This window comes from Trichosurus vulpecula, chromosome 7 (genome assembly GCF_011100635.1).
Source record: "Trichosurus vulpecula isolate mTriVul1 chromosome 7, mTriVul1.pri, whole genome shotgun sequence".
Classification (NCBI taxonomy): Eukaryota; Metazoa; Chordata; class Mammalia; order Diprotodontia; family Phalangeridae; genus Trichosurus; species Trichosurus vulpecula.
In genome coordinates this window covers 167,455,375-167,475,182 of record NC_050579.1, presented here as the reverse complement: position 1 = coordinate 167,475,182, position 19,808 = coordinate 167,455,375, and the positions used below count along the sequence as shown (strand labels likewise).

Sequence of the window (19,808 nt, the reverse complement as noted above, 5' to 3'; positions counted from 1 at the left end):
AAAAGCATAGAAATTTACATAAATGCTTTAGTAAACAAAGCTGAGCTACCACAGAGCTCTCACTAAAATGGAAAATCAAAATATATTGTCTGTTGTTTCAATAAAAACCTTAGGTTGGAAAGCCCTGAACTAGAGAATGACCAAGAGAAATGCTGACCCTGGTAGAAATGTGCAAAAATAGAGGCTATTGTTAATTGAGGAAGGATGATTGAATGAGAACTAATTTTATAAGTGGTCAGCTCTTTAGAGAGGCAGTATGGTACAGTGGTTAGAGAGTTGACCTCCAAACCAGAATAGCCTAGGGTCAAGTCTGGTCTTTAGCACATAGTTGTTGTCTGACCCTGATCAAGTAACAGTCTCTCAGCATTCTAGGCAACTCTCTTAAGACTATAAATTTAGAGAGCAACCTGCATTGGTAGATGGTGCTTCCTTATCTGGGTATCCCTTTTATCAGAGACACCCAAAGTATATTCCTTCACTTTATTTTCTTTGTTCCCTTATACATTCTCAGAAAGAGGCAACCTGAAATGTCTAGAGAACTGACTTCCATTTCAGGAAGACCTAGGTTCAAATGTACTTTTATTAATTATGTAATGGCCATCCACAACTTCTCAGTGACTCAGTCAACTCTCGTAGTCTATAATACACATTGGTTTCCTTCAGTGCAAGTTCCCTACACCAATAAAACTATCATTTGGCTTCAGATTTCAACTTCAATAACTTAATACTTTGATAATGATTACTTAGATAAAGTAGACGTCTTGTATATTACTTGATCCTCACAACAACACTGTCAGGCAGGCAGAGCAGGCATTAATCACCTTTTTACATGTTAGGAACTGAAGGTAAGGGAAGCTGAGTTTGGCCCATGGTCTTCTAACTTCTAATCTAGTATGCTTTACGCTAAACCATGTTACCTCAAAAGGCTTCAGACCTTGCGTGTGGGTGGAATACCAACGCTTCCAAAAGGGGTAAAAAGGAGTGTTTCAGGGTAGTATGTCCATTTCAGGTTTTGTGAAGTTATGTTTCAAATATAAGCAGTTTATTGTTGAGTCATTCTCAAAAACAGGGATCTGCATTTGGGAAGAATAGTTCGTATGATGGCAGAGGTAGAAAGACCCATCTGGAATTTTACATGTACAGGTTCATTAGGAATCAAAGAAATTAAATTGTTGTAATCTTTTAAAAATGGTCTTATTACTTACTAGGAATTGGTTATATTTTATTATCATACAGTGTATGTATGTAAATATGGTTATCTTACTGCTAGGCTATATTAGATATTAGGACTAACCTTGCCTTTTATTTGCTCTGCTCTAATAGTTGTTGACTGTATTCGATAACACTGAATATAGCATAAACAGTTAATATACTTAAAAGTTTAAAATATGTATCTTACGTTAACCAAGTTTCACTTTCTACTTAGGTAATTATTCTGTTATTTGTAAAATTATTCTGGATAACAATAGTGATTATTACACTGCCAATCTCATATTGATTTTTATTTTAAAAATTGTACTACTCATTGCTGGTAGAATTCAAGCCACGTATATATGCAGTTTGTGTGTGTCTCTCTGTGTGTGTGTGTGTGTGTGTGTGTATGCATGCATAGTTTTGCCAAGATTTCTTGGTCTCTCTCATCCCTCTCTCATGAGGGCCTCTAGAAGTTAAGTTCGATTTTTGAATTTTGGACCATATTTCAAGACAGACTTTCTTTTATTTGAATATGTTCACCCATATCTAATTCTCATGCATTTTTAGTCACAGTTGAACTCCTATTTCTGTCTATTATGAAAGATGAGTTATCCAGTTAGAATAATAAAAAGAATAGTCCTTGAACCTTCAACCAAAACTTAAATGTTTTTTTCTACCTTAAAAACTTATGTGAACACTATTCTTTTAAACTATCACTTCACTTTGTAATTTCAACCAGAGTTTTAACTAGCAGATATCAAAAGCTCCTCAATAGAGCCTTAGTTTAAACAATCTAGGACAGTTTCTTGATTGATATGATTCAGACTGATTTGCATAGATTAGGATTCTTGTTCAAATGTTGCATGTTCTTTTTGAGATGTTCAATGTCAGTGCTGAAAACTGTATCCTTTACAGATTCTTAAACATTCACTTTGTTTTGTACTCATTTTATTTCTATATTTGATTTGAAAATGGGTTTCTGTTTTAGGGAGACAAGATCATGCATTTATAAAATTGGTAACAGTTATTTTTGTTAAAGTCTACATGTGCAAGGACACTAAATTGGTTACCACTTAAAAATAGAGGGCAAATGACCACATGACAATCAAGTGGTTTATAGTATGCACAGATTTGAAATTATATTGAAACTGAATCTATTCTGAATGTGATTCTCAGAAATATCCTAGAATCATACAGTATTAAAAATAGAAAGGACCTTAGCAATTGTCTCATCTAAACACCGAATCTTACAAATGAGGAAACCAATTACTATAGCAGTCAGATGACTTCCCCAAGGCCATACAGCTAATTAATGGAAAACAAATCTAGAACTGAGTTCTTCCCGCTCTCAGTCCAGTGCTAATTCCACCACTCCATGTCATTAGGAAATTAAATAGACATGTAAAACAAAAACAAAACCCCCAAACCTTCAGGTTTTCCTGAAAGCATTTCTGAAAATACAATGAACTTTGTGTAATTTGTAGTCCAAGTACTTACAAACATAACCATTTGAATTGAAACCAATAATAACATATGTCCCACTCCTAAGAATTCCTGACTAATATACAGGGTGTCTCAAAAAACTTGGTGCAGTTTTATTCTGTATAAAGTCAGAGAGATGAGATATGGTATGGAGTGCTTTCCCTGTCCATATCCTGTTCATATTAGTTTCATAAATATTGAGTTTTAAGTGATGGTATAAAATTCAGAGGATTTGTCCAGCAGTCGGTTATTCATTTTCAGAACCAGGTTAGATTTGATCAGGAGTTCTTAACCTGAATATGTCATGGATCTTTTGTAAGCTGGTAAAGCCTATGGACTCTTTCTCAGAATAATATTTTAAGAAAAAGAAATACATATGATTACAAAAGAAACCAATTATATTAAAAATCCAGGTATAAAATTAAAAAATAAAACAACATTCACAAACTCCAGGTTAAGAACCTTTGGACTAGATGAACTCTGAGATTTTCCCTGAACACTGGAGAAACAGGAAGGAATGAAGTTATAAAGAAACTGAAATGCTAAACAGAGGATTTTATGTTATATTTGTACCTAGAAAGAATAGGGAGATATTGGGATATATTAATGAGAGAGCGAAGTTTAACATGGTTAGACTTAGGTTCTAGGGATCTTTAGCGACTGTCTAGAGAATGTTCCAGAATAGGGAAAGGGCTGGGGTAAGAGACAAATTTGGAGGCATATTATAGGAGATGGGGTGAGGATAATGGCAAGGTTGCAAAAGACAGGAAATATGTAGATGGAATGGTACCTGAAGAAAAAGTAAGATTTAGTTTACCAAAAAGGAAGACATTTCAGTAGAGTAAGAATGAAAACATTAAGGTTTAAACTTAGTGGTGAAGCATTAAGAACATGGAGGAACTGTTTGTACTATTCCTTGTATCAGGAAATCTAGCAAGTCAGAACCTAGTAATCTATGGCATATGAACCATGGAATTGTTGAAGGATTGACAGCTATGGACTGAGCTGGAAAAAACTCATAACTCCATATGTCATGAGCAAAAGTAGCATCAACACTCTTCCTTGACATTTGTTTTCAAAAGTTGTATTGAGATTGGGTATGATGACAAAATCTACTTACTGGTTGTGGAGAATTTGTGGTTAGTGCAAGAGTAAAAAATTGCTATGTGTGCTAGGAAGAATGGTTTCTGATTGTGTGATCTGAAATCAACATTTTGTGGGCCACACCAATAATAAAATATTTGATATAAAGAATGAGAAGTTCTCTCTTTTTGTAAGAAATAGGGGAAATAGCAGTGGGAAAGCCAGAAGAGTCAAAACTTGGAAGAATGCTTTGTTTGGGTCCGTAACAAACTAGCATGGAACAGAGAGGATAGGGCTATAAGATACAGTTTCTATTTTTTATTATATAAGTAATGTTTGAAAGGGAGATGATTACTTTAAAGGGAGAGTCCACAGAAAGAATCAACCAAACAAAACGTATTTATTAAGTCCTTACTCTGTGTTAGGCACCATGCTAAGTAATGTGGATATAATTTTGAAAGCTCAAAACAGTTCCTTTCTTCAAGGAACTAAGGAGCTCACAATCTAATGAGAAAGCTGGTACATAGGTATAGGTATATACAAGATGAGAGGGCAGCCAGGTGGTGTAGTGGATGGAGTGCTGGGCCTGGAGTCAGGAAGACTCATCTTCTTGAGTTCAAATCCAGCCTCAAATGTGTAACCCTGGGCAGCTCACTTAACCATGTTTGCCATCTGTAAAGTGAGCTGGAGGAGGACATTACAAACCACTTCCGTACCTCTGACAAGAAAATCCAAAATGGGGTCGTGAAATCAGACACGACTTAGATGACTGAATGACAACAACATGTACAAGATACACACAAAGTAGATACAAGATAAGTTTAAAGGACGGCACCAGATCTGGGGGACTGGAATGGGCCTCCTGCAGAAAGAGGAACTTAAGCTGAATCTTGAAGCCAGCCGATGAGTAAGAGTCTGAGGTGAGGAAGGAGAACATTCCAGCCGTGGGAGGGGACGGCTGATGCAAAGATGGGAGATAGAGGATTGGGTGAAGAACAAGTAAGCAAGTATGGAGGGGAGTCATGTGTCAGAACACTGTAAAGAGAAGGAGTGATCTTATGAAGAGCTTTAAATCTCATACAGAGGAGTTCATATTCACAACTAGAAATAATAGGGAGCTGCTGGAGCTTATTAATGGGAGGAAAGAGTTTGACATGATCAGACTTAAAATTTAGGAATAGTACTTTAGCAACTGTCTGTGTCTGGAGAATGGATCAGAATGGGAGAAGGCTGAGACAAATTAGGAGGCATATTATATTAGACCAGATGAGAAGGATAACACCAAGGTTGCAAAGGATAGGACATTTTGGAGTTGGAACAGTTCCTGAAGAAAAGGTGAGATTTAGTTTACCAAAGGGGAAGATATTTCAATAGAATAAGAAGAACTAAAACATTAAACTCTAGGCTTAATGGGGAAGCATCAAGGATAGGTTTGGTTGTGTAGGCATTAAATGTTGTTGTTCAATCATTTCAGTTGTCTCCAAATCTCCATGATCCCATTTGGAGTTTTCTTGGCAAGGATACTGGAGTGGTTTGGTACTACTCATATGGCGAAGTCTCTAGAAAGTCTGTACCTAGTACTTTCTAATTGCTAACTGCTTTGAGAAGCTTAATAAGATGATGTGTGGTATGCTTTTAGTCCATCCACAAGCATTTATTAAGTATTCATTATATTCCAAGCCTTATGCTAAGCACTGGGGATATAAGGAGAAAGTAGAACGGGAATACACATTTATATAGAACTTACTGTGTGCCATACACTGTGCTAAGTGCTTTAAAAATATTATCTCATTTGAGCTTATGTGTTACAAATAAAGGCAAAAAAATCAAAATCATTAACATTGCCATGATTCCTTTCATATAGCAGTAGATTCCATTGTGTTTCAGATAGCTATAGCTATCTTGGATCCCTAATGAATTTTTTTCCTGTTCCTGGACTGGGCTCCTCAGGCCTCAGCCAGGGCTTTACCAACATCTAGGGAAGCCTTATTGGGTCCTAGGCCATCTCAGCCACTTGAACTTTTACATTTAAATCCGGCACTGTGTCTGTAACAGTCTCGTCTCTTAGTCAAAATACTTTTATAATATTACAGTATATTTACAGATTTCCAAAATATTTGTTCTGGATTTCAGCTCCTCTCCAGTTGGTGGCAAACCCTTACCTGGATTTCTTTTGTGGTTGTTTTAGTATACTACATGTCTTTGGCTATTCTGAACCTATTTGTTTTATATTTTCTTATTGCAGATTTATATTTTTAAAATGATTTAGAATATACCAACTTTTTTGTTGGCAGGTGTCAATTACGTCTAACAATTATTTTCCTCTAATTATTCAGTTCACATGAATTTGTTACCTCAGTTACTATTATTCAGGCCCTGTGGTTGTCATTTTTCTTTAGAATAAGCTTTTTTCTTGGTCTTTTCTAAAATCACCAGTTTTTTTCTTTTTTTAAAAAAATATTCTCTTCTTTTTCATGAAAATTTTTATATTTCATCCTGTTTATGGTTCTCTTCTAGTTTACGGAAATATTTTTAGATTCATTGCTTTTATGACTGGCAAAGTAGATGTTCTACATATTGCTGGCCTTTTATTTCATTTAGATTCTAAAATGACACGCTGTTTTTAATTTAAAAGCAGCTGAAATGCACCCCCCCATAAAGAAATGAGAAGGTACAGTTACAAATTAAAGACAGATAAGATCATTTGTGACCTTACAGAAAGTTTCAATATATTGGGAACAATTGATAACAGATTGCAAAGAAGGCAAGGATGTAGTTGGTCTGATAAATTAAAATCAGAGTGTATAGACTGCATATTTGAGGACATTAACTCTGAATTCCAAAACAAATAACTGAAAGCAGTTAATGTAACTTTGGAATAAGGAGGGTGGGGAGATGTGAGTTTGAAGATAAGAAAAAAAGAAAATGGAATAATAGTGATAAAGATTGTAGAAGGAAAAGCCCTCATTAATGGGGTGGAATTTCTCAATAGAAACTACTGGGAAAAATAAGAAGAGGTTATATTTCAATTTGAGTAAGAGATGAATACTGTCCTGACATACTTAGTCTTCTCTATCGTGCAAGTATTGATTTTTCATTCATGATATCAAGGAAGATATATGAAGGGGTCAGGGTGTTTTAAGAGAGAGATGAAAGAATAAAAATAGCTTGTGTGATCTGTGATCTAGGAAACCAATAAGGAGGGGTGTGAGTGGAGTGAACTACAAATCCCTGGACATAAAAGCTATATCGCAGATGATATAACAGAACGGGATTCTGAGTTGGCCTAGATTCCATGGAATGAGGTTCATTGAATGAGACTATTAGAGGTAGGTCTGTTACTTTACCTGTATTCAGTCTGGCCCCAGGCTTTCAAATAAGCTTCTTGTTTCAAAACTTGGGATCACAGAGAGGTATTGACCTCAGTTTCCAACCCATGAAGATTAAAAAGTATTCTAGGGCCTCTCTCTTTAGCAGCTAGCACAGAAACGACAGAGCAATTTAAACCAGGGATATTCTAAAATTATACCACAGGCTTCATATATCAATTGAATACAAAGCATTAGTAATAGTACCAATTCCTTATTTTTTCAAAATAATTCCACAAACCTTGAGCCTAAAAAAACCTGTATAGTAGGTAGAAAATAAATCATTACATGCACACACATATAGATATGTGTATATTTACATCTATACATCTCTATCTTTCTGTCTATCTCTCTATGAAGTTAGATGACAGCAACCAGCTAGGAAAATCTGGCTATAGTTTATTAGTCAGTAGGACCAATGTATCCTGATTTTAGTTATATGAAAATCGTAGCCTTCTATTTTATATTTAAGTAACACAACCATTTATAAAGAACTTTTTATATTTTGCCTCTTTCGATACTATCAACTTACCCATACTATTATTCTAATCCTCAGGTTAGGGAACAAATGCAAGGACTTTAAACAACTTTGCTAAGGTCACACATGTGGTAGAAGTATGTGGATGAGTTTGAATTTGAGCCAAATGACTCCTTCCAGATTTAGAATTCTTTACCATAATATCACAGCTGTGTATATATCTTAACTAGTTATATGGCCCTTACAGCATTTTCAGAAAGGTATAGACTTGGAAAATAACATAAGTGATATAAATGAATGTAAACTCCTTGAGGTTAGGGAATTTAATATTATTATTGTTATTGGTATTTATGTGCCCAGGGCCTAACACAGTGTCTGGCACATTTTAGGTGCTTAATAAATGCTTATCATTGAAGGAAATTTCAAGATCTCGCACTAGAAAATATTCAAATGACTATAAGAATAATTGCCAAGAATTCTAAATAAGATAAAATTCAGTTCTACAACATTTAATAGTCAAATACAAGGAATAATTTTTTGATGCTTGTAAAATTGTGGCCTTACAATATGGAGAAGAGCAATTCTCTGTTTCATTGGACATCTCTTCAAATAACTTGTTTAAGACACTGCAGAGCCTTTGAGATAGAAGTGCCAGAGTTATTCTGAGGGCTGACAGGTTTGTTAACAACATACTGCTGTTCAGATCACTTCCCTAGCCTCAGCCCCACCTTTGCTATGAACCACATATGGCTTCAGTCCTGTTTTCCTGAATTAAGTCTAATTTCCTGTGCCCAAGGTCAGATGATTCCAGAGAGGGGCTCAGCTGGTCTTACCTAGCACATATGTTCCAGTATTGTTGATAATTTATTTTCTCTAATAAAAAAAAATAAAATATAAACCAGAGCCAAATTCCCTTTGCTAGTGTGGGCTCCACTCAAATGACACATAGGGTTTAATAAGTGTAACATTTTTCATGAAGAGGTAGAAATATTATTATAGCTAGTTATCAGCAAATATTTGAAGTAGCATTCACTGAAGAATTGGTGGTCTGGGATGGACTTGAAAGAAACAATTTGAGGAACTGCCTTCCTGCTACCAGATTTTGTCTGAGAGCTCTGAAGAATGGTCAGAGATTAGTGCTGGACCTTTTCATTGGGTCCAGCATACAAGTTGAATTTCAGTTAATTTCTTTAGGTCTTATGGATTATAAAGGATTATGGAAATGTTTATTTCTGAAGATATAGTGCATTAAGTTATGATGTGAGGGCAGAGAAACTGGTTATTGAGATTTATTTTTAAACCTATGCTAAGGTCACGATTAGGCTATTTCTTTGTGATAGTGATTTAAGTCTGAGAAACTGCCTAACGAGGTAGTTTTCTTCCCACCATAGTAGCAGTGGAATTAATTACAATATTGTGTGTGACAATGATATTGCAAAATGTTGCATGAACAGTTTTCTTGTGGCGGCTGATGTGTGGCTGGTCTATTTAAAATAAGACTTATCTTTGAGAATCTTCATTAAAGAGATTTAAATAAACTTTCCTTCTGACCATCAACTTTAAAGCTAAATCTTAGCTCCATTCTCAAGAGATAATACAAATATTATGACCATTATTGTCTTGCTACTTTAGGAGGTGGGGGTGCTCTTAATATAAAAGAAACTAGAGTGTCCCAAAGCTGACTTTGAAATTCTAATTTGTATAAGAGCAAGCAGAATGAGGCGGGGTGATGAATTTATTCATTTCTCTAAAATAACTTGTTCAGGGGACACTCTTTTAAAAGCCAATGAAATTTTATTTTTATAGTTTTAATAAAATTAATAAACTTCTTATAGTGTGCAAAGTGCTACTCTTACTTTATAACAACAATAATAATAAAATGGCATTTTATAATGCTTTAAGTGATTTAAGTGCAAAGTGATTTACACATATTATTTTATTAGGTCTCCACAATATATGTAATGAGGTCTCCCAAAGTCTTATAATAATGATGGCTAATAACAACAGTAATAATGACAATAATATCTCTGAAAGCCACCCACTGTCCATGCCATAAGGGAGGGACAATAGAAAAGTCAGGAGATGGCAAGTAGGACGATATGCAACAGGGGTCCTGCATGACCTGAGATTGCAATCGCAGCTCTGATAGCCTGGCAAGAATACCGAAATGTTGACCAGTGGGACTCTAGAGATATCATTGCACCATAACCAGTGTGATTAAAGTGACCTTATGAATCTAAGAAATAGGTGAAGTAAGTTGTAGGTTAACTCTACTAAAAAGAGTTATAATGATGAGTTTGACATAGAGGAGCATGGAGCTCCTTTGTATCTGATACCAAAAAAGTAAGATATAGCAGGACAAATCAGAAATACCAGATACCCTCCCTGCTGGAATATGGAATATACCTACTAGATTATGGCATTGTTCACTAAATGGGGTAGTCCATTATGTAAGCAAGAAATAGACTGATGACTTAAATATTTTAATTATGCATCAGTACTATATCATAATACCATAAAACTGAATAGTTCTCTTCAATAATAAGCAAAGGCCTTATATTGTTTTCTGTCAATGGTACCCTGGACTCTAATACATGGAAAACATATTGCCAACCAGCATAAAACAATAAGAAAAACAAAAATCCTCTTAATTAGAAGGAATAGATGAGCTATTAAAATCTAAGGAAGGAAAAGTTGAAGACCCTTTGAAAGTCTTCACTTAGTGCAAACTCAACAAATTGTATATAATAACAAAACCAATGTCCACCATCTCAGATTTATTTTTATTGGAGATAGGCATACTTAGACTAGAATGATGAAAAGCCCTCTTTTAGTTTGATAACATGAATCCTATTAGCAGATATACCACAACAATGACTTTTTAAAAACCAATGCCTGATAAATCATTAACAAATGCACTCTTCTACAGTGTTGGAAATAAAATATAAAAACATTCCTGGACTTGGACTCAGCAGAATATGCTACATTTGTTGCCACAGTAAGAATGACAGATGGAAGCTTTTAAGGAATATCCCTAAAGGAGAAGAATCAATTAGCACCCTGATAAAAGTATCTTAAGAGAGTTATTGAAGATCTGTGGAAAAACACAGTAATATTATATCAATATCTAGCTGGTACATTCTGGAGAAAACTTGACTGCTATGTTACACAATTAAAGGGACAAAAAAGAAATCTAAAAATTAAAAAAATAGGTATACATTTGTGTGTGTGAATATATATATATATATATATATATATGCATGTATGAAATTCTTGATTCCTTTAATCACCTATTAAAACCTAAAATCATAAAGTTAAGGTGATATGAGGAATCAAAGCAATGCAAAGAACAAATTAACAAATAGACATCCATCAAAACTGTTTTATGACAGTCTTAAGGAGAAAAGAAATCAGAAGAGCGAATGCTTGGAGAAAGAGGATGAGAAAAAGTTGATACTTTATGCAGTTGCAAGGAACTTAATATAACAAAAACACAAGTTGGATCAAACAAGAAACAGAAAGCTTCTTTTCTGTAATGAAGGATGGAGCAATTATGTCAAGGAAGATGACTGATACTTTAGCTTCTCTACAAAACTGGAAAATGTCAGAGCCACATACAACCTACAATTATTAACTCAAACACTTCACTTGTACATTGATTGCTAGCAAAACACTTTTTTCAACATCTTCTTGGGCATAAGCCTAATCCCACTTATAGTAAAAGAAGACATCTCATATTTTTTTTCCAAAATATGAGAACACCTTCAAATATTGGTCAATTACATTTTTGTAGGGGTTTACTACCAAATGTTAACAACTAGATATCAGAAAAAAGTGTACTACGCATTTAAATTTAATTTACATTATTAGCATTTTCATCACTTTTTCAAATTTAGACAATCCACAAAACAATGAATCAAGCCCTGATTTAAAGCATTTGCCAATGTCTGAGGTATAAATGCTCACATCAAAATTTAACAGTTGGCTCTTGCAAGCTGGTATGAACTGTCTCCAGCACACTCATGTATGTTTGTGTGCTTTAAACAAAATTTTCACATGTTGTATCACTAAAAACAACCAAAAATAATTATGTGAAAAGTAATATTTTTGATGATGAGGAAAAAAATGGCATGTTCCAAAGATTCCAGGGTTGTGAAGAGCAACTTGCTATTGATTTGGTAATTAAACATAAAATGCCATGATAATTAAACTGTCATAACATTTAAAATGTTTTCGTGGATACTCACAAAGCTTTTGACTTAAATCTCTACTCATAGCTTGTTGATGTACTCCAAACACATGAAATAAATCCCAACATAGCAAGAACATGGGAATCCACATGGAGAATTGTTTGCAATTTTAAAGCATAATGTCTTGAACAATGAAATATGGCATGAAATACGGTGTGAAATATGGCATTTTTAAGGAAGATAGTTTAATCTCATAAATGGTTCTACCTAGTTTCAAATCCATGACAATTTGCTTAGATAGAGCTAAGCATGGATTTTAAAGAGGAAATTGAATCAAAACAGCTTTTAGTCATGTGATGAATGTGGATGCCATCAAGCTGTATGACACTATAGATACATATATGTATATGTACACATATATCTGTATTAAACAGCACCTTCATCTCATGGATCTTTCTAAATTGTTATCCAAACATCATTTAGGATTAAACAGTGTAGAATTCTTACTCTACAACAAGGAAAGTCACAATTTCTTTGAACCATTTGATAGGCAGGTAATATGTATGAGTATCTTGGACTCTCCAGGCATGAAACATTAAGCATTGACTATATTAGTTTGTGTAAATGGCTTTAACTACTGGCATCCTGAACTCAAAACGGAATGGAACAAATGTATTTAAACCAATGCATACATACACAATATTACCTAATGTACACTTTCGAAAGCATGAAATGAACCATAAGAATTTTGGAAATTATCTGCACATAATGAATCTCCAGGCACACTATCTTGAAGTCTCTATTTAAAAAAGGTCAAAGAAAATAACAAAAGTTGGTAATAGCCAATACCATTAGATTTTCTAATAATATGATGTCTAACATCAAGCAAATGTCTATAATAAGAATTTGTTGAAATGAAAGATTATGGTGCTAATTCAGTGTCAGAGAATTACCACCAGAAACCACAGAAGGGTAACTTTTTTCCACAGACTAAACTGTCACCCATGATGATGTGAATATGTCATTTATCAATTCAAAAATTAAGAATAACATTTTAAGAGATGTCAGTCACCACACCAAGTATTCATAATCTCCAAACTAGGTAGGTGCAGCTAGCTGGCATAATAGATAGCACACTGGGCCTAGATTCAGGAAGACTCATGTTCATGAGTTCAAATCTCACCTCAGAACTTGTGTGACCTTGAGCAAGTCACTTAACCCTGTTTGCCTTAGTTGCTTATCTAGCTAGAGAAGGAAATGGTAAAACACTCTAGTGTCCTTGCTCCCAAATGGGGTCACGAAGAGTTGGACACCATTGAGGAATGACTGAATGACTACAATAACCACATTAGACAGGACGAAAAGTTTCAAAATATAATCCTAGCAGAGTATAACAAAGCCAAGCAGGAAGAGAATGAGAGAGATATCATCTTTATCATTCAGTACGCTACTGAAGTTGTACCAGTGATGCTTTCAGTTATTCTACAGAGGTTGAGCTTTCAACTAAATAATTTTGTTCAACTATAGCACTCAGGTATTTTAGTCATCTATGTATTCCATGGAGGAAGCTAGGTAGTTCAGTGGATAGAGTTCTTAACCTGTGTTTGCCTTAATTCACTGGAAAAGGAAATGGCAAACCACTGCAGTATCTTTGCCAAGAAAACCCTATACCCATGAAGAGTCAGACATGACTGAATGACTGAACAACAGTGTGTTCCATAGGGCATTGAATATTGAAGGATAATTGCAGGATAGTGGCTTCCTTCAGGACTGCCTTTATCTAAACTCATTCAAAAAGCTGAAAACTATAAGATTTAGTAACCCCTATTTATATAATGTTCAAAGTTTACAAAATGCTATATATACATGTTTATAAAATAATTAATATTTATATAAATATGGGTATATAATATATATACTACATTGTTTCACTTAAGACTCTTAACAACCTTAAGTTTAGGTACAGAAGATACTTTTATCCCCACTTTATGGGGGAGGAAACTGAGTCTTAGAGAGTTTAAATGACTTTCCATAATAATAATATTTATATGGTGCTTGAAAGTTTGTAAATTGTTTTCCCAAAGGTATTATCTCACAAAGGCAAACCTCTGAGCCTGCATTCAGTTCTAATACTCTGTATACATAATCAAGTTGTTCTTCTATTTCCTCTTCCTCCCCCCTCCCCACCAAAGAAAGAAAGAAAGAAAGAAAATGATTTATTTAAAAGATAAGGAAGTTTGCTTAAATGCTTTAGTGGACTGAAGGGACAAAGTCTCAACTTATTTCCACATCAAAAAAATTAATGTAAAATTCTATTGGCTTAGCTGATAGGTTAATAACGTATCCATTTATTAATTTCCTTTAAAGACTTTTAAATATTTAAGTTGAATTATGTTTCCTGAAACAAAAAAAAGGTAAGCATATCTGCCACATGAGAAAAAATAATTTTCCATGTGCTGCATTCCTTATTGCTTATAACTCTCTTCTTGACAGCAGCACCTTTCCTACCTTTCTTCATTTCTGCTCTATGGGCCATGAAAACTGCCATTACAAAGGAGAGAGTTCTATATGAATGGTTTTGATTGGTTTGATGCTGATGCAGCAGAAATTTAATCAGCTGGTTTACATGAGAGTTTACCAGGTTCAGCAGTCTGATGATGTAAATGCTCCCAGACATCAACATCCTGAGTCAATGAAATATCAGTTAAATGAAATTAAGAAGTTGAGGGAACAGAAATGAATGAGGAGGAGAGGAGAATTCAAGGGAAGCTGCTCTGGTATCTAGTATGGCAAAATACATACATATATATATACACACACATATATATGTGTGTGTATATATATGTATATATATTATATATACATATTATATATATATATATATATAAAGTCTAGAAAACATTGAGTTTTTTGGATAGAATTATTATAACATTTTTGTGGACCTCCTGACCCCACCCAACACATCCATACAAATCATATCTTTGCCTGTCTTCTGGTGGTGAGCCTCTCTACCCTTAGCTAAGTGACTCCTCAGAGAACACGTGCTTGAGTCTTGCCAAAACCAAAGTGAAAGCCTTTTCAGCTTGGCAGACCTGTGAAAACTTGATGCAAAGGCAGCATAGCTGGTAAGAATCCAAGGTATCCTCAGTGTCCAGATAAAGAAATAGAGTAGTACTTCTATATGTTGATCATCTCATTTAGGAAGGCAGTTCTATGACTCAATGAATATTGTTGGATTTGAGCTTAAATCCTGCCTCAGAAATTTACTAACCATGTGACCCTGGGAAAATTACTTAACTTCTCTTAGTCTGTTTCCTTATCTGCTAAATGGGTATACTAATAGTATCTACCTCACAGTCTTGTGAGGATCAAATGACATAACATATGGAAAAGAATTTATAATTTTTAAAGTGCTATATAAATACTAGCACTTTATTATTATTATTAGTATTAGTATTATACTTTTGACTTCCCTGGTAAATATTCATTTCACAATGAGAACTTGGAGGCAGGATAATTTGTAGACTGGACCATGTGTACCTAAACCAGGCTGAATACTAAACAAAAGGGCGACTAGGTATTTTGGACTTTTTTTTGGTCAATGGTATTGTTATTGTTATTGAAATAAGACATAAAAAATCAAAAAGCAAAAGACTATAGCCAGGAGTTTGTATTTCCCAATCAGCTGGTTCAAGCTCTTCATCCTCATGGGAGATTATATTGTAAGGTAGTGTATGGGTTTGTTAATTTAAAATGGGAGGTGTGCTATGCCTTGGGACTGACTGATTCTTTGCATAGGGCTTCTACTTCCTGGCATGTAGCTGTACTTAGGAAATCCAATTACAGATCAGCAGGTGGTTTAGATAAGCCTGGAATGAGAGAATAGGAAAATCATTGATGCTAAGTAGTTTATTCAGTCAAGGAGAGACATAAAGAAATTATCCTCTTTTACTCCAGAGACTTTTGTATGTTTTAAAAAACGGAGCCTGTTTCCTAGTGTCCAAGAATTCTGTCCACTTAAATATCTATAATTGGCTAAAAAATAAATCCCAAATTCTTCTTTTAGGCTTCATACTAGGCATTAACTTTATGCTAATTTCAAATTCATTTTCATAGTCACTTAATTGATGATTTCTAGCTTAGTTGTAAATACATCTTTTTTTTCATTTTATATAAATGCGTCTTTGTCCCAGCATGTGGGGAAACTGAGAAACAGTTGAGGGAAAAAAAGTGATAGAGTCAATGTGTCATTATAGAAAGAGCACTTGATAGGGAATTGAGACCCAATTTTAGACCATATTGTCCTGCCATGTCACCTTGTACAAGTTACTTTATCTGTTATTTGTATAATTATGGTGTTATACCAGGTACTTTTCAAGATCTCCATATTCTTTAATAACATTAATAATAATAATAATAATAATAATAATAATATTTATATCATGCTTTAATGTTTACAAAATACTTTACAAATATTATCTCATTTTATCCACATAAAACTCTGGGAGCTAAGGTTGTTAACATTGTCTTCATTTTATCGATGAAGAAACTGAGGCAAACAAAGGTTAAGTAACTTGCCTGGGGTCAAACAGCTAGTATCAGAGGTTGGTTTGGACTTGAACTTGTCTTCCTGACTCTATCTTCAGCGCCACCTTGTGCTTATGATATTATAAATGGTCAACTTTCCTTTCTATGTGCCTCTATAACTACATACAGGTTTTTAAAGTGAAAGTGTGATTTCACAGCCCAGAACAACATACTTAGGTATCTATTTATGCCAAGTGTCATTATAAGGTCTAGAGCTAGAGGGGATCTTAAAAACTGTTTAGTTCAACTCTTACACTTTGCAGAGGAAGAAGTTGGAACCTAGAGAAGCTTAAGTGAATTTCTTCCATTTGCATAGGCAGTAAGTAACAAGATCAGGACAGCTAAGTGGTGCAGTGGATAGAGCTAGGCCTGGGGTCAAGAAGACTCATCTTCCTGAGTTCGAATCAGTCTTCAGACACTTATTAGCTGTGTGACCCTGGGCAAGTCACTTAACTCTGTTTGCCTCAATTTCCACATGAGTAAATGAGTGAGCTGGAGAAGGAAATGGTAAATCCCTCTAGTATCTTTGCCAAGAAAACCCCAAATGAGGTCACGAATCGAAAAACTACTGATCAACAACAAAGTAACAAGCTTATATTTAAACCTAGGTCTTCTGACTCCAACCACTATGTTGTACTATACCACAGTGCTTCTCTAACATCTCTAATATACTTTGTGGGGTCCAGGGTGAGGATATATTCTAGCAATCAGGCCAAATTAGTCACCATAGTTAAGAAATCTTGAAATGTTTGAAAAGATAGTCACAATTCTCTTTCTGTCTCTCTCCCCTTTCTCCCCTTACACATGTGATATACATATATATATATTTAGCATGCATTAAAATATCCAAATAAATAGGATTTTGTTCAGTGCCTTCTGTCAGCATGTAGCAGGCATTCTGCATTCGGTAATGGAAATTTATACAGTTTCCACTGAAGTCTTTCATCAGTGCCATTATTGTAGTGATTCAGGATTCTCGAGAGTCCTACCAAGCTTCAAAACTATGGACCTGTGACCTACTGTATGTCTATTGTCCAAGGACCTGCCTACTAAACTTTGGAAAGGCCCATCCCCAGCTACAGTGTGAACTCATTGGCCACAGCAACTCTTATACAGTTATACCTAAATTGTGTCAGGGTTATAGTCTGTATCAGCTGAGGGAGAATTACAAACTGACAAATTCACAGATCCTTGAATTCTGGCTTTGATTGAGTTTTCCTTTTTTAGGGGAATTTGTCGTAACCTATACTTCATTCACCTCCCTATCTGTGTCCCCATGGTACTTTCTATAGGGACCAAAGTAGGAGATAATCTATGTTAATTATCTGTGGCATAATTTCTTCCTTACAATACAACCCCAATTGTAATAAGGAAGTTATTTCACAGATCTGTCTTGTTCAATCCTTTCATTTTGCAGAAGACAAAGCTGAGATCTAAGGAGATTGTGAGGTGCTCAAAGTCATATAGGTAGCGACCAAGAAAGTTGTGATATGATCCTAAGGTCCTTTGATTCCTGACCAGAGTTTCTTCCACTGTGTCAAGCTGCATATTTCCACTTTTCTCTAATGCTCCTGTATGTCAGAAAGACTAGACGAGATATATCCCCCCAGACCATTTTACCCTCCTTTGATCTCCTTTTGAACTGAAGGTATCTGACTCCCACTAGTATTTCTTATGGAAAGTCCTTGAGAAAACTTGCCAGCTAAGTGTACTTAGGAGAATCTACAAATTTAGGCTTCTGCAGAAAGTGAAGAAAAGTTCATGACATACCAATTCTGATTCATTATAAGATCATTTGCTATTGGTGTGGGAGGAGGAGAATTAGAGGGAAGTGTACAGAAGTATTAAAAAATATTTCCATCATGAAGTAACTTTCAATCTTGTTGGAAAAATGGAGCATACATGGGATAATGGAATAATACAGTGTGGCAGTATATAATGAAGTGCTTAAATTAGTGTAGATAGTAATTGCTAAAGGAAATCTGAGGAAGGTGAGATTTCTATTGTGGGAAAGACATTCAATGATTTTGTATGAAAATAAATTCAGTATTTCCCTTCGGCCAATGAAGGGGCAGTGTAATGACAAGCAGAGTGGGACTTTTTGTTGTCTTTTGTTTTGGAGTGCTTTTCAGCACTAAGATAGTCAAGTGCCTTTGAGTCTTGCCTTTGTTTGAATCAAGAGTCATTGATTGGAAACAATATACATGATGTGGTGCTAGTGATTAAAGGTCTTTCCCACACCTTTTTGCTAAGTAGGCACTAAGCTCCAGGACCTTAAATAGGATACACACACACAAACACACACACACACACCCAGATGTTGGTACTTCTCTCTCTGGTAACTACGTATTTAATGTCTTGGTCAGACATTGATTTGTTGTTGATTTGTGTTATTTTCCTCTGTTTATATAATTTGTGCTTGTAATTTCTGTTTGTATTTTCTCTGAAGTTCAGAGTACTGACTTTTTCCCCTGAACTAAGTGAATGAGATATGTATGTTTAATTAAAGTGAGACTGTGAACCCCTTAAAGTTGCTTTCCTTAGAAAAGAAGATCAAAGAACCTGTGCTAGCCACCCTCCTGTGTGCTGGTGTTATTGGTCTTACACCCCCACAGCAGCTGCTGGCAACATAGTTGTTACCTGCAGTAACACAGTACATATCATTTAAAATCTTATAATGCACAGAAAAACACTCCTATATATTGATTTCTTTCAAAGGAATAACATTTGAAAAGATGCCAGTGTCAAACATCCCTTAATGTTTATGGATTTTCAATTGTATTTGAAATGAACATCTTTGATAATGGTACCCTTTGGGTATTGTAATGACAAAGTGTCAGGAACATTCTGCATGTTTTCCTAAACAAACACAAATTCAACTTCCTTCTCAGGCAAATGAAAAATGAAGAATTTGATGCTTACTGTGTCTTTGGTCTAATAGTTATGGTGTTTACATAATGACAACATTTATGAATATATTCAATAGTCACAATGAATGATCAGGCATGGATTAGTTGTGTGATTTTACATGTGTGGAAAGAGTTCCCATAAAGATTCTTTGGATTATATATAAACAACATCTAGGAAAGATGTTTTTGATGATAAAAGGAGATAATAAAGCATCCAGTTTTATTTTTTTAATGGATACAGAACTGATGTACTTCTCCACATAATTGTCTACCTGATTTTGTACATTTTCCTTAAAATTGTGGTAAATTTCTTAAAATTGGGTACAATCCTTAAGATTTTACTACTGCACTGTGCTTTGGTATTATTTAGCAGTAGTTTAATAATATTGACACCTTACCATTTAGAATGGATAGTTCTATTTAACTTTCTTATACATACTAGTTCCACAGTCATTTTTCATGGTTATATTTGCTACCTGTATTTTAATTCTATGAATATAAATTACTCCAAAGATAA

At 34.7% G+C, this 19,808-nt stretch overlaps 1 protein-coding gene across 1 annotated transcript in view; it reads left to right on the top strand.

The window, feature by feature from the left end:
• The window catches only part of GRIK2 (glutamate ionotropic receptor kainate type subunit 2), a 533,321-nt gene that overhangs the window by 460,581 nt on the left and 52,932 nt on the right, over positions 1-19,808 (top strand). The gene's annotated exons all lie outside the window — the stretch shown is intronic.